Source organism: Branchiostoma lanceolatum, chromosome 1 (genome assembly GCF_035083965.1).
Source record: "Branchiostoma lanceolatum isolate klBraLanc5 chromosome 1, klBraLanc5.hap2, whole genome shotgun sequence".
Lineage (NCBI taxonomy): Eukaryota > Metazoa > Chordata > Leptocardii > Amphioxiformes > Branchiostomatidae > Branchiostoma > Branchiostoma lanceolatum.
This window is the reverse complement of record NC_089722.1, coordinates 36,861,664-36,876,109: the sequence shown is the minus strand read 5'-3', so window position 1 is coordinate 36,876,109 and position 14,446 is coordinate 36,861,664. Positions and strand designations below refer to the sequence as shown.

The window sequence follows — 14,446 nt, the reverse complement described above, 5'->3', positions numbered from 1 at the left end:
GGCAGTGTTTCACTCTCGAGAGGTGACGTAGTCTTTCAACGAGAATTCAGCAGGTTTGGGGATTAGGGGTCCCATTGTCCTAAAAGTAGTCCACAATTCAGTCAATGTTAACAATTTCCACTATTTTCCAGCAGACTATGGGGTCTGGTAATGACTAGAAATATAGCTCCGCACCGGACCAGGATCCCGCACCTACATCCATTCTCTCATTGCTGCTTACTAAAAAAACTGCGCTTTTGCCCCAATAACATTGTTGATAACAACGTCAGGATCAACGCCGGTAAAGACTTACGCTGTGGTCATGAATTTCCAGGCTTTAAGAAATTTAGACAACACGTAAGGACTTAAGTTCTGTCATTTATTTTAATTTGTAACGTTTTTGATATTCTAATGTCTTAAATTGAGGTTACATGTAGTAGAATTGTATTGTTTAAAATGCCATAGATATCTATAAATAAATGCCTATTTTCACATGTTATCTTTTTATCAAAAAGACAATTGGCTTGTTAACAATTGATAGTTTGTTTGAAGAAAAAATACTGTACATATTTATCGGTAAACATCTACATTTGACAATGAACAACCACCTTAAGTATAGCAGTATAGTGAACTTGATTATTTTGTAAACAATACAATCGATGCGAATTACAGGTTTAAACAAATCGAACGTAAATCTTTATAGATATGTTACATCTTGCGCACCGCTGATAACGTACAAATTGGGGTTATTAATTTTAACAGTCGGAAGAGTGTATAGATCGGGCTTTAGCGTAGAGTTAAGGAAATTGGAAGTCTCTTCAGAATGAGATTCAGGAACGTTTACGTCGGGCATTTCTACCTGGTTCTCTTCGTCGACTTTGCCCGACCGTCCGGTGTGATGGCAACAGCAAGATGCTCTTTTGCATCGTCTACACTTTTTCTTTCTCTTGCACCTTATGTGTAGAAAAAATGACCCCCAAATCAATATACCAAGAACTATAAAACAGACTGTAGCCCCAACAATGTATTCCGTGTTCCTACTAGTTCTCTGTTCGTCTTGAGAAGCATAGTCAGATATCGTCGTTGGCTCGGAGTATGGTTTTATGGTGTCAACGTGGTCGTGTGCAAACAAATTGGGTATCGTCTCGTCCCCTTGTATAGGAGATCCCTTTGTAGCATCTATGCTTAAGCCGAACATCTTCGCACACATTTTCACTTCAAAATCCTCTGGTAACGTGCCAGTGCCAAGCGGATTCCACGTAGGTTTCACTGGCAGAATAATGCCTGATATCTTTGTAAATTCCTCGGTTTCTGCCGAGTTTTCCGTGGGGCACCTGTACACTACCGGTACGGAATCAGAACCGTTCGGGTCGGATCCCTGCGGTCCGTCCCTCGACAGAGCCACGCGAACTCTGAACGAACCCTTGACTATCGTCGTTCCGTTGCTAGAAACCGCACTCGAACTTGGACCGTGTCCTTGAATACACCGTGATTTGTCTTCTTCATCAGAGGTGACATTTGTAGAGACCGACGCACTGCCGGTGGGAGTTTCTCCACACGTTAGGTTGCCAAGTGGAACGCTGCACAGATATTGGCCTCGTAATTTTTTCGGGTATTTGCAAGCTCCGCACACCCTTTGAGACTCATTGTGAATGTGTTCTCGCAGCCATTTGGCCAGCCAATCCAATTTACACGTGCATTTCCACGGGTTTCTTTTCAGGTTAACCTTTGCTAAGGAATCCATCCGCTTAAACATGCCTCTGTGCAATCCTAGTAAGTTGTTGTCCGATAGGTCTAACTTGTACACGAACTTGAGAGGGTCAAACGCATACTTTTCTATCACAGAGAGACCGTTGTTTGATAGAAGCAATTTCCGCAATGTCCAAACGCTTTGAAAATTATTCCCAGTAATTGCTCTTATAGCGTTGTGGGAAATGTCCAGCTCTTCCAAACTGTGCAGATAGCCCAGAAAAGGCACTTCTGTCAGGTTCGATCTACTAATGTTCAAGTAAAGCAATCTGGATAAGCGGCTAAATGCCCCTTTCGAAATGGCATTTAGATGAAACAACTCCCCGAGATCAAGAGATTCCAGAAGAGGGAGGTACGCAAACGTGTTCGTTCCCAGGCACATGATTGGGTTTCTTCCTAATCGCAGCTCGCGTAAATTGGGCAGTCCTGTGAAGGTATTCCACGTGACAAAGACGATTTTATTGTCTCGTAGATTGAGGGTCTTTAGTCTATTTAGTCCAGAGAAAGCACTATCTTGAACACCGTGTATAAAGTTTTGGCTTAAGTCCAAGTCTGCCATTGCAGGAAATTTTAGAAACTGTCCAGATTCTAGAGTCGACATGTTATTCCCGTGTATCCGTAGTACTTTGGTGTTTACCGGTATGTCCTCTGGTATTTCTGTCAGACCGAGGTCGTCGCAAAAGACGCGTTCCGGCGAAAGTCGACAAACGCACACAGAGCAAGGGTGGGCCTTTACTCGAACTGTAGTTATAGTAACAAACACTGTCCATAAGCTTCGGGGGAGGCAAGGCGTCATTATCGATATCTTCGTCGCTGCTCTTTGACTTTGTCAAATAATTGCCTCCTGGTAATGACGACATGAGCAAAATCCAATCGCAGTCGCCTATTTTGTCTGAAGTCTTCGTATCCGGTAAGAAATGTCGGTTGCGAGATCGGAAACAAGGCTGACAGCCGCCGTATCTTCACCAACCGCACAGCCGTCGGGTTCTCAGGCTGTTTAACATTTAAGCGATGTGAGGTTTTCCTAAATCGCATGGCGGGATCGATTTGTTTCTTACGTCTCGCGTCATACGTCCCTGATGGATTTATTATGAAGATCTGTAATGCCTGGACGCGCGATTGTGGAGATAACGGCTCGCATCACATGGGTACAATCAGAAGCTGTGGGAGCCTCCATCAGCTTTGCACACAGCTACAGGCCGTTCCTGATTGCGCCCTTAGGGACAGCTTTGTGAGGATGTAATGGACCCTAACGTCATTTTTCATGATCAATAAGGCGTCGGACGTATTTGTCTTCGGGCAGAACTAATCCAAATTTCCTTCGGTGGGTCGTTGAGCGGCTTCGGCTGGAGTCGCAGTGCCTAAATAGTCATGTAAAGGAAACAGGAAGTCATTATTAAGTAACAGGGTACACATACAACGCATCTTATTAGAGCACAAAGACAATCTAACAACTCAAGACTATAAGTCAAGAATATGAAGAAAATATTTGTTGTCTACATGTCAGGTGCATCTGGCTTGTAGTAGCAGGCTCCAATTTTGTACCATTGAGAAAGACACTTAATACCTATTACCTTGATTGACTAGAATACCAAGAGCTAATTAAGTACCTGGCTTTAGTAAGGGAATTCCTCTCGATTTTTGTATCGGTATCTGCTCCTCAAACACGAGACCCGAACATTAAGTTGGAGGACCGTGTTTGAGGAGAGCAACACGTCCGCCACATTAAAGAACCTAGCACACACACACAAATGGGTTACTGTATAAAACGTATGTGTTGCATCTAAAGGTTGCTCACTGGTTTTGTGGAACAAAAAAACAAAAACTACGAACGAACTATCTATAGCAAGCCAAGTCAAAGTGTCTAACTAGTTTTTAACAAAGCCTTTTATCAGTCCTTATAATGTATAGATGATGACTAATATATATATATAGATGAAGACTAATATATATATATGAAGACTAATTGTAACTGCAGGAAGTTTCAAATTTAGAACCCAGGAAATGGGGATGATTTAAATTTATGTATTCACATGCAGGTAATAGATTCTCCTGTCGGTTCGACAGATGAGTTGGCATAGAAATCACTTGCCAATGTGAGTCCGCATATTAGAATTAAGACGAGGGATGGCTTTAAATGCTGCACGGGAAGGAACAGACTGGGATGGAACGCTCTTTCCTCCTCTCTTTCTTTTCCTGAATGACAGTTGCTCTGTTTGCTTTAAAGGCCCTTGTTCCTAACGTGTACTGGGTTCTCCAAAGCGCTCTGTCACGTCGATGTTGCAGCTCCTAAGGGTTGCCTTCAAATTATCTCTGTATCTTTTGAGGGTTCAGCCCTGGTTTCGATGCCCATATTTCAACTACCCGTAGCATCTTTGGGATTCCGTTGTCTTCCATGAGGATAACGTGCCCTGTCAATCTTAGCTAGCACTTGACGATCAAGCACTCAGTGCTGGGGTAGCCACAATTCTTCAGGATCTGCTGGTTGGTTGCTCTTACCTGCCACTCCGTGCCGCAGATTTTCGGCAGACATCGCTGACAAAGCTATTCATAAGCAAACGTAGCTGGATGTGCCGCCGGTAAGCTTTCCAGGTCTCGCAGCAGTAGAGAAGTGCACTAAGCACCAAGGTTTCGTAGACAGCAATTTTGGTGGATCGTGGTCGTACCAAAGTCGCTTTGTCAGTCGGCCGAAGAAAAACACTTGCCTTTCCGATGCGCTGCATTGTCATCGCATGGTACACTGTTTATAACGGTGCAAGCCAGATAGCAGAACTGAATGAAGATAGAATGAGGTGGTACCACGCTGGCACCCTGTGATGGTGAAGGATGGAACATGGCTTTCGTCTGACCTAGGCCTATCGTGAGTACAAACCTTCCGCAGGTCCATTATTTTCCTTCAGGTCATCATAGGGGTGTGCGGTTAGTGCACAGTCGTATGCAAAGAGGAATTCGCGTAGGATGGCCTAGCTCAAAGACTTTGGTTTTGGCTTGGAGTCTTTGCAGGTTGAAGGTTGTCCCATCTGTGCGAAACCGGATGAACACCCCGCCGTCACAGCTGCTGAAGGCATAAAGGAGCATTGCCGCAAAAAGATGGAGAACAAAGTAGGCGCGAGGACACAGCCCTGTTTCGCTTTATTAGGCCGCAGCATCTTAATTGTATTGATGACGTCCGCGCGCAGTGATTTTTCCTGTGCTCAAAAAAGAATATCCAGCTCCTCCGAGGACCTCGAGAAACTGCCTCAAAAGACCAGCATTATGCCGGCTTGTCGTAATACTTGTTATGTACTACCTCAAATACGTCAATGGGATGTTACGCCTGCGCTGTTCAAGGGTGTTTAGGAGGAGGATCATGCATGTTGAAACTGCCTTCATGAGTAGTCTTATCAAAGCCATTCATCATCCACACAGTCTCTTGAGCCAAATACCATCCAATAGTGTACATCTTTGATCGTTCTTGTCAATAAACTAAACATCGATCACTTTTTTTTTTGCTTGCGTGCATTTGTTTTGGGGTCTCCAGAGGACGTCATCCATAAAACTAAGATGATATTGCCTTATACACTTTGAAAGGATCCGAGGTATCGCCACTCTCTTGGACTCTGGCCGGCATGCCTTTATGGAAGCAGTTGATCGGTGCTGTGAGCTTGTCTGGACAGCTTTTGTAGGATCTTCAAGGTACACGGTATCAAAGGTCTTGGTGAGATGAAAAAGACCAGATGGAGCTCTTGGTTTTGCCCACGACATTTCTCATATACATGTACCTGGCAAACGGAAAATACCATGTCACTGGATTCCCTACCAGCTTGAAACCCTTACTGGGATTCGCGAACGATAGCAATGTTCGTGATGAACTGGTTAAGGATTTTCCCATCAATGCACAGGAGGGATATTCCACGATGATTGTCACAGGATGCCTTGTCCCCCTCCTCTTGTAGAAAGTACATGGTACAAGCCAGTATAATGCAGGTAAAGATCCCGATCCAAGTAATTAATTTAAAGATATTATTAACTTCAATTCTTGTTCAGCGGATTGACTTGAAGTTTGACAAGTTGGAGACTACCCGAACACATTTATTTTGGCATGATCGTATAAGGGCACGTCAATACAGACAACAAGTGTTTTCGTAGAGCGTGACTCGAAAGAGATTTTTTCTTCAAATCAGGAGACAATTACTGACAACCTAATGGCGACAACAAACGTATATTAGCGCCACTCCACGTAGTAACGTGCATTTGAACAGTATATTTCATTGTGTAGCAATCTTATGAGACCTTCCCTTACTGTACTTGATACAACTGATCTGTGAACATATGAACCGTCTTTATGTGAGGAAAGGACACATTCAGCTTTTAGTTAGGACACCGCAGACAGACTGATAAATGTGAGACCAGGCTGCTCAAACAGATACCGCATCACTGTGCATGCTTTTACACACACACACACTCACGGAACTCCGTGGTTTCCCATTACGCACGGGTAAGACCTTCACTTCCCTCTTTTCTTTGTCTTGCCAGTCTTGTCCATGTGGGGACCAGATGTTTAACGATATTGCCCCCTCCATCTTATACACGGAAACCCTCTCTGTCATGACAATAAAAGTAGCTTATGAAAGCAGGAGATAATCTACAGCAGGCTATTAGGTTCCCAACATCATGATGAATAGCCACACCTTTGTCACCCAGACGACGGGACCAAAGCTGAATATACCCTTGATTCTCATTGGATAGTTAATTATATCGAATCGGGACATTCTTGGTTGAAATAGAAGACATTCCGTTCAGTGATGGCAGTAAGTCAAGCCTGCGTTGGTGCAGCGTGGAAACTGATGCTGATCAGTCTTCGACAAGTGCAAGGCGGCAATGCTTGACAGATTTGGCCATATCTGCTAGGTGCACAGAACCCGTAATTTATAGTACTGAAACTGCTCGTCGCAGCAATCATCTAATGACGAGTAATCTGATTTGTGAAGATATAATTTACTGCGATCCAGTTACTCCTCATTAAGCCATATTGATTTAATTATATGGATGACATTCTCTGGAGACGTGAAGTCGCAGAGTATGGTAAACCGAATTAAATGTTTTTTTTTTCATTTTTGTTGTTTCAAAGCTTCTTCTTTGACCTTGGAATTGACTTTGGCTTTCTACGACAATAGCATTCGAAATATAAGAGTTGTTTTTTTCCAATTTACAGCATTTTTTTCTTCTCATTTTGCACCTGCTATCTTTTTTTAATTTTCAGTATGGCCGAAGTTATTTTGTAAACAAAAGGACGAAAGATGATACTTGTCCGGTTGCCATCCATGAACTCAAATTGGCCTTAGACTGAAGCTAGAAAAGAGCGTTAAGTAGAATAACCTATTTCAAAACATTGCTCCTGGTGAAACCGTTCAGGCTGTTTCGTTTCAAAGAGTTACTGAATAAAACAGTTACCGATGATTGGATCGTTTATTGATGATGAACTACTTTAAAAAATCATTTTTGATTTAAAAAAATCATCAAATCAGACTTCCATGCTTTTTCTACCTTAAAAAATAGACATGGAATTTGAATCTGATTGAATGAATTACAATTAATAAACCTACCACTAAAGTTGACCCAGCGCCCATCAATGATAAAGCTCAATTTCTAAAAACTAATGAAACATGTGATAATGACGGAAGCTTTGTACGATGGATATTATTCAGATTTACGTATTACTTTAAAAGGAGTTGAAAAAAATACATAGGTAATTTTCTGTATCGGCCGATCTAATCGTTTTTAACCTGTCTGGTGATTCTGTCATTGACGTCGCAAACTCTCGGTGGCATCACTTGGGGTCTAACGTCTTAGTGGTCTCCAGTTAAAAGTGCAATGGAGTGTCTGTAAGTTTGTGTTTAGAAAATGAAGTTTTATAGTCTACGTAACGTTTCAAACAAGAACAGTGCGTAGCGCTCTTTCCTGGGTTCTTTTCAGACGTAGAATTTTTGTCGTGGCCATTCCAGAGTGTCAGATTTGCTCAGCTTGAAAAATACTTTCTTTAAAAGGTTAGAGAAGTAGACTAAAACGGGCAAAAACAGCATATCTACCTATGTAAATACATTTGATGTTACAATATATATTATCACAGTACCAAAAGTGCAGGCATTGTCAGTCAACAGCTGAAGTCACCCTCGGGATTGCACGTGATTTATTACGCTTCTGCCCATATCCGATACTTTATCAAGATCCAAAAGTTTTGGATTACGTTTTCGCCTCCATAAGAATGTGCGCAATAATTCTCTAATCTTCGCCTAATGATTAACAGAAAGCCTTCCTCCTGTAATACCACATTTTATGTGACGATTTGATATAATAATACTTGCTGTGTGGGTCGGTAATGGAGGGAATTTATTATGTTTTACCTATATAATCAAGAACGCCCACCGAAGGCAGTTAACTACTAAGACGATAATGAATGATCGCTCATCTTAATCGCATTATGGTTATAAAACATTACATAAATCTGAGTATCATAGGGTATCACTTCAAATTTTTCAGATTTATGAAAACTAGGATTTCGAGCTCAATTTCGCAGCTGAATAAAGTTCCCATTCAGGGTTGTACAGACATAAATGCACTTAAGATATTCGGTTTGTTTTCTCTACGGGTTAGGCAAATATACCATCAATGATACTACGGTCACATTTGGGGAAAAATAGCCCCTTAGCGCAGTGTACGGATTGTTATTTGTACTTTCGGGAATGACCCCTACGTGGCCCCGCGGGACAGCCTGTGGCTATCGGGATATTTCAACGCACAGCCGGGCCCCCTTGATGTTTGCAATTAGGAGTTATGCTGGACCCGGTAACATAGACACCTTCTGCTAATAGTCAGAAAACCGAGAGGCCCTCCCCCTCATGTCTATATCTCTACGGGCGCCGGTGCAAATGTGACCGTAGCATATATAAAAAGTTTGAAGTTTCCTCAAACATTGATCGTAGAAAAAAGTCCCTAAAACTTGAACCAATTTTACACCAGAACTGATCGTATTGATGCTAAGTCCTGTTTCAAACGTTTCTATGGCAACGTTTCTTCATGAGAGATGACTTGACTGACTCGGAATGAAGTTCCATGATGGGTCAATACGTGCTCGTGACGTCGTGTGCCACATGTTTAGTACAGATAGGCGTGTGTGGCAGTGCTAGTACATATGGAAAAATATACCTTGATGTTTGAACACATTTGTACTCTAAAGTTTGAACGACATGAAAAACGCATTTTTTAGAGTTTGAACACATTTGTATCGCTCAAGTTTAAAAGAGATTTAAGTTTAAAAGTATGCTTGGATATAATTGATTACTTTTCCAAATATTTTCTAAATCTCACGTTAGATCAGGACCATTTCTATTCTGCTATTTAGAGTGTGAAAATCAACAAAGGCATTATTTTCCTCAGCAATTACCTTGATTTAACCAGACAGCACACATAGAACGTAATCATCTGGTAAATGGATCTCTGATGCTCATTTTTTTTGGGAATGAAATAATGGATATTCAATTTCAGCAATCAATTCAACAAAACATGATAAACATAAAATAATGCAAGATATATCAAGCTTGCTATCAAAAAAGCCTGGCTAAATGTCTTTAAAGTTATCACAGTTTATTTTGTTATCACACTTTCATCGACGAAAGGACGATTAAACTATATTTTTCGTTGCATCTTTTGCCATCATGCACTCTGACGAAATAGATGTCGTACTGGTAAATCAATGAGTTGCTTCATTCATCACATGCAAACGTAAGAGACAACTTTCAAACAACTACAATAACATACGCTCATCCAAATTTTTACAATACACAATTAAATGACAAGAAGACCTATCGACACACTTAACATGATTAAACTAACAAAACAAACATCTTAAGTTTGGTACAATGAATGAATGACTTGTTTCCTGTGTTTATATTCCCACAATTGCGTCAGCCACTGGAGACTGTTCCATAATGAGTCGGCAAAGGGTACTATAGAAAAATTGCTGTCAAGGGGCTGCCGACTGCTGGGATTGTGTTGAAAGGAAATTTTGCTACAGGCGCATTCATGCCTATCCTTCATCCTTTGTTACCATCGCCAAGAAAGTCATTTTTTCTGAGCATATGTATGTGTGCCTGTTATTCAACAGGATAACTAGGGAATTCTTGAATGGAATATCTTGATATCGCGTATGTTCTTAAGTATTTATTAAATCTCGAAATGATTCGAATTCGAGCCACCTTATTTGCATAGATGATGAGGAAATTTTTAAAGCCGATACATTACATTATAAGACATATTAAACACCTGTCAGTTGACAATTTGAGTCAAATTTAAGGAAATATCTACAACTTGTATATAGCATGTTTGTGATATGTGGATAGTTTAGATAATGCTTGATGTAATGAGATGGTAATTTTGCAAATCAGAATGTCACTAGTGGAATTATCGGGGACATTGCATCCCATGATAGGACTTTTTCACATATGACATACGAGGGGTCGTCAAAAACTAATAGCAAGTGGTTAAATATCAGTGTCACATTTCATCAAATGAGTTTAAAATTTGGCACAGATGTAAAGGCACATGTCTTCTTTCACTGTGTAACGGCGGTTCAATGTCCTTAAAACATAACTAGTTCACATTTGAATTCTAGAGTTCTTCATAAACAACCTACACTATCATGAACATTTCCTCAACTTTGTCTTATCCTTATGCCCGCTTCTAACTAGAGAATGCGACCACGCTGCGACCACTGAGTGAGCTAATATTTCACAGATCGCTGGACGACTTTTATAGCTAACAAACTTTTTTTGACGATCATTGTTTCCCATATTTTCCCCATCTTTAGTGGCTGTAAAAACAGAGGTCAAGTTTTAAAAATGGTTCAGCTGGCGCTTTTCTACAGTACTGCACTGCAGTGGGCTGTGTATGTATGTGTTTGTTTTTGGACGGCATAACCCGAGGAGCTATCGACAGTTGTGCATGGTATATTGTGGATATTTAGTGGTCTTGAAGATGTTGGTCAAGATGATAGACCTCCTAGAGGGTACCTAAAGTACTGCACTGGAGCTTCAAAATTTTAGGTCAAATTTTCTTTAGGCACCAGGTTTATGATTTACGTGTTGTAGATAGCTTCTAGGACAAGGAGTAAGTAGAGTTTTGCGTTTTAGTTGTTACCTTTGGAGGCGAATAAAGAGAAGGTGTTTGCGGATCGTCATGATTCATGGTATGTAGATAGCTTGGGCGATGCTTTACATTATTGATTATTAATCATACAAATCAAGTTGCATAAAAATGCGAAACGTTTTATCCACCGGCTGAAATTTTTGTGTCAAATTTCTTGCAAGTGCTATTGTCATTATCATTTTAGTGGCGAATACTTCTTGGGGCAGGAAATAAATGATGTAAATTTGGGCCCCCTAGCGGGTAACTTAAAATTGTAGTAGGCCTTTTTGATTGTAATTTTGAGGAAGATAACTCAAGCAGGGATTGATGAATTTTCACTGTTTTCGGATATTGATACCTTAAGGTACAGCTGAAGAGTGGCTATGTTTTGGAATGTTAGGCCACAGCAAGTCATTTCTATGGATGACATCAGCGTGCTCATTAATTTTCATCTGATTTCGAAATAAAAAACAAGAAATTTCATTGCACTCCGACGGTGGTCAACATGCCAAAAATGGGCAAATATGTCGTAAACGTTGATAGTCTAAGGTGTTTCATTGCATATGAATACCCAGTGAAGTTCATGCCCATGATGGTATGACAAGCTGTTTTCTGCGTTTGTTCTAGTTAATTGAGCTGTATACACATCTTCAAAAACAGTTTAATGTTGACAGTCTAAGGTGTTTCGTTACATATGAATACGCAGTGTGGTTCCTGTCCATGTTTGTATAATAACAAGCTGTTTTCTGCATTTGTTCTAGAAGGACATATGAATAATGGGGGGGGGGGGTCTAGTTAATTGAACTGCATAAATGGGAAAAGTGCATGCTCCCCTTACCCATATGAATACCCATTGTAGTTGGTTCAGATGATGGTACAGCAAGCTCTTTTCTGCATTTGTTGTAGTTAGTCTATTGAGGAGGTTTTATATTATATATGAAACCTCATTGGTTGAATACAAGAATAAAAGACCTGTTGGTCTTGATATCATATTTCATCGCCTCAATTCTTGTTTAACAAGACTTATGATCTAAAAAATTGAAAATATAGGAATCTTGTTTTTTTTGGGGCCCGCCTTTTGTTTTTTTCGCCCTGTCTTATTAATTGTGGAGTCTGCGGAGGATGTCATCCATACAATTTACTTGCTGTGGCCTTATTGAAAAAAAAAAATTATAAAACTTCCTCAGCCTTAATTCTTTTTCAGGTAGTAACTTATAGCACGGTGGTAATTTAAGCAAACTAGTATGACGTCATAATAACGTCATCAAGAGTCATAAGGCCACGCCCATTTTCAGAAAAAAAAGGCTCTCATTGGCTTGGACTTCGATGTTTATCAATATCATTTCGCTGGAATGTACATAATAGTCATGCATCAAGGAATATGTGAGCCTATGATTATATTTGGAAATGACGATTTTTGGCAAGTTTTTGTTGTTATGTGTTCTTACATCATTAATTTGAAAGAAGATCAGACAAAGACATGTTTCTAAAATTAACGTCTAAGCTCACTCTAGAAAATGGTGGCTTTTCAGTAGCTAACATACACCGTCCGTTGGATATACCTGAATTTGACATCATTGACCTACGTTTTCAAAAATTTCTGCTAGGAGTACATTCAAAATCCTCCAACAACGGAGTACGAGGAGAATTGGGAACTTTCCCCATCATATTATCTGCAAAAATTCAGCTCATCAAATATTGGCACCGTTTGGTAAACTTACCTGAGGACTCTCTGCTTCACGAAGCATACAATGTTGTATTTTCTAGTGATCATGACTGGATTAATCATGTGAAGGATATTCTCAGTTATCACGGCCTTGGATATATATGGATGAATCCTAAATGTTATAAAGTAGACTATATTGTACACCAACTCAACTGCAGACTACAGGATGCACATATACAAGAGTGGTTTAGTGGTATCAGCAATAACTCAAAATTGTCCCTTCTTCACAAATCCAAAAATGATTATATACAAGAAAAATATCTTCATGATGTGAATAATGTTGAAATCCGTAAAGCAATAACACAGTTAAGAATTAGTAGCCATATATTGAATATAGAAACAGGTAGATACTTTAATGTAGCTCCCGACCAAAGGTTTTGCCCATTCTGTCCAAATCGAATGGAAGATGAGTTTCACTTCATTATGGAATGCACTAAATATGATGCTCTACGCGATGAGTTATTCACCTCTCTCAATTCAAGTACTTCAGATTTTAAGACACTCAATGCCGCAGATAGATTCGACTATATATTTAAATGCAACAGCTCATACAGTGTTGAAATAGGCAAATATATAAAAGATTGTTTTGTTATTAGAAAAAAGAATGATGATACTCAAAATTAGCCCAACTTGTATAATGTAAAACCTTAGATAGTTATTTTGTTGTAGTGAATAGTTTTATTCCATACTTATGTCTTGTTCCATGTTTACTGTTGTTGCCATACTTTGTACCTGCTACAATAGTCGCGCAATAAAGTTCTTCTTGTGTGATCAAAAATGGCTAAAAACTCGCCCCAAATCATTTTTTCTAAATGGGCGTGGCCTTATAACTCGTGATGACGTAATCATGACGCCCTACTAATTTGCATGAATTATCACCTTGGTATAAGCTACTACCTGAAAAAAATTAAGGTCGAGGAAGGTATATAAAAGTTTTTTTCAATACACCCCCAAACTCCTCATCCACCCTTCCGCTGTATCTTAAGTGACGATTAACATAATAATATGCACATTTCACAAATTATTACCTATTTTATATAAGGATTGAGGAAACGTTCTGATGCTGCTTCAGCATATTCTCTAGCATGCATCATTTATTGTACTGGTTCAAATCTGGTGTTATGGAATCTACAACAGCTAGCATGACTAGTTGGATTGAAAAACAGGACTCAGGTTTTATCTGTTCTGTTTGGGATGACGAGAACTAATTTTAGAAGTGAATCTGATAATTGACAAAGATTCAAACTTTGCCAAACCGGAGTTTCTTTGCGTAATTAGTCAAATTCTAAAAATCCACTGCGTTCAATCAACTCACTTTTAAATATGTGGCATCTATCACTGAGAAATGGAGGCCTGCTTTGAATTTTTGATGAGCGCATGCTATTATAGCAAATCTAATACTACATCGGTACGGTATTAAACTATTTGTACCACCAATCACAAGTTGAGAATAAGCAATGTACCAGTTTCAAGGGATTTTAAAACTACAATTTGGCAATAATCTTTCGCTGAAACGATGTTATCGCACGACATAGCATTACATAGAAATTGATCTTTGTATGGTAGAAATTCTTAAGAATAATTGCAAAGAGGATATTAGTTCCTAACGATGGGCATAATCCTCCAACAGTACTCCATTGGTAAAGCATTGTAAAATATTCCGCTCAGAATACCATATTTAACAAAGATGTCACATTAGAAATTAAAAAAAACCCATAGAAATTGGGAAATGCTGAAATATTTATTCAAGATGTTCAGTGTTAGGTTGTATCTATTAATTGTAAGATACATATGCCAACAATTAGCAATAATTGCAATGGTTAGACAACA

At 39.6% G+C, this 14,446-nt stretch overlaps 1 long non-coding RNA gene across 1 annotated transcript in view; it reads right to left on the bottom strand.

Moving 5' to 3' along the window:
* Positions 1-344: 344 nt before the first annotated feature.
* LOC136428201 (uncharacterized) overlaps positions 345-14,446 on the bottom strand; it is a 49,951-nt gene continuing 35,849 nt past the window's right edge. Inside the window, exon 2 of the long non-coding RNA XR_010754593.1 lies at positions 345-3,089. This is a non-coding gene — a long non-coding RNA (uncharacterized lncRNA). The remainder of the gene's footprint in view (positions 3,090-14,446) is intronic.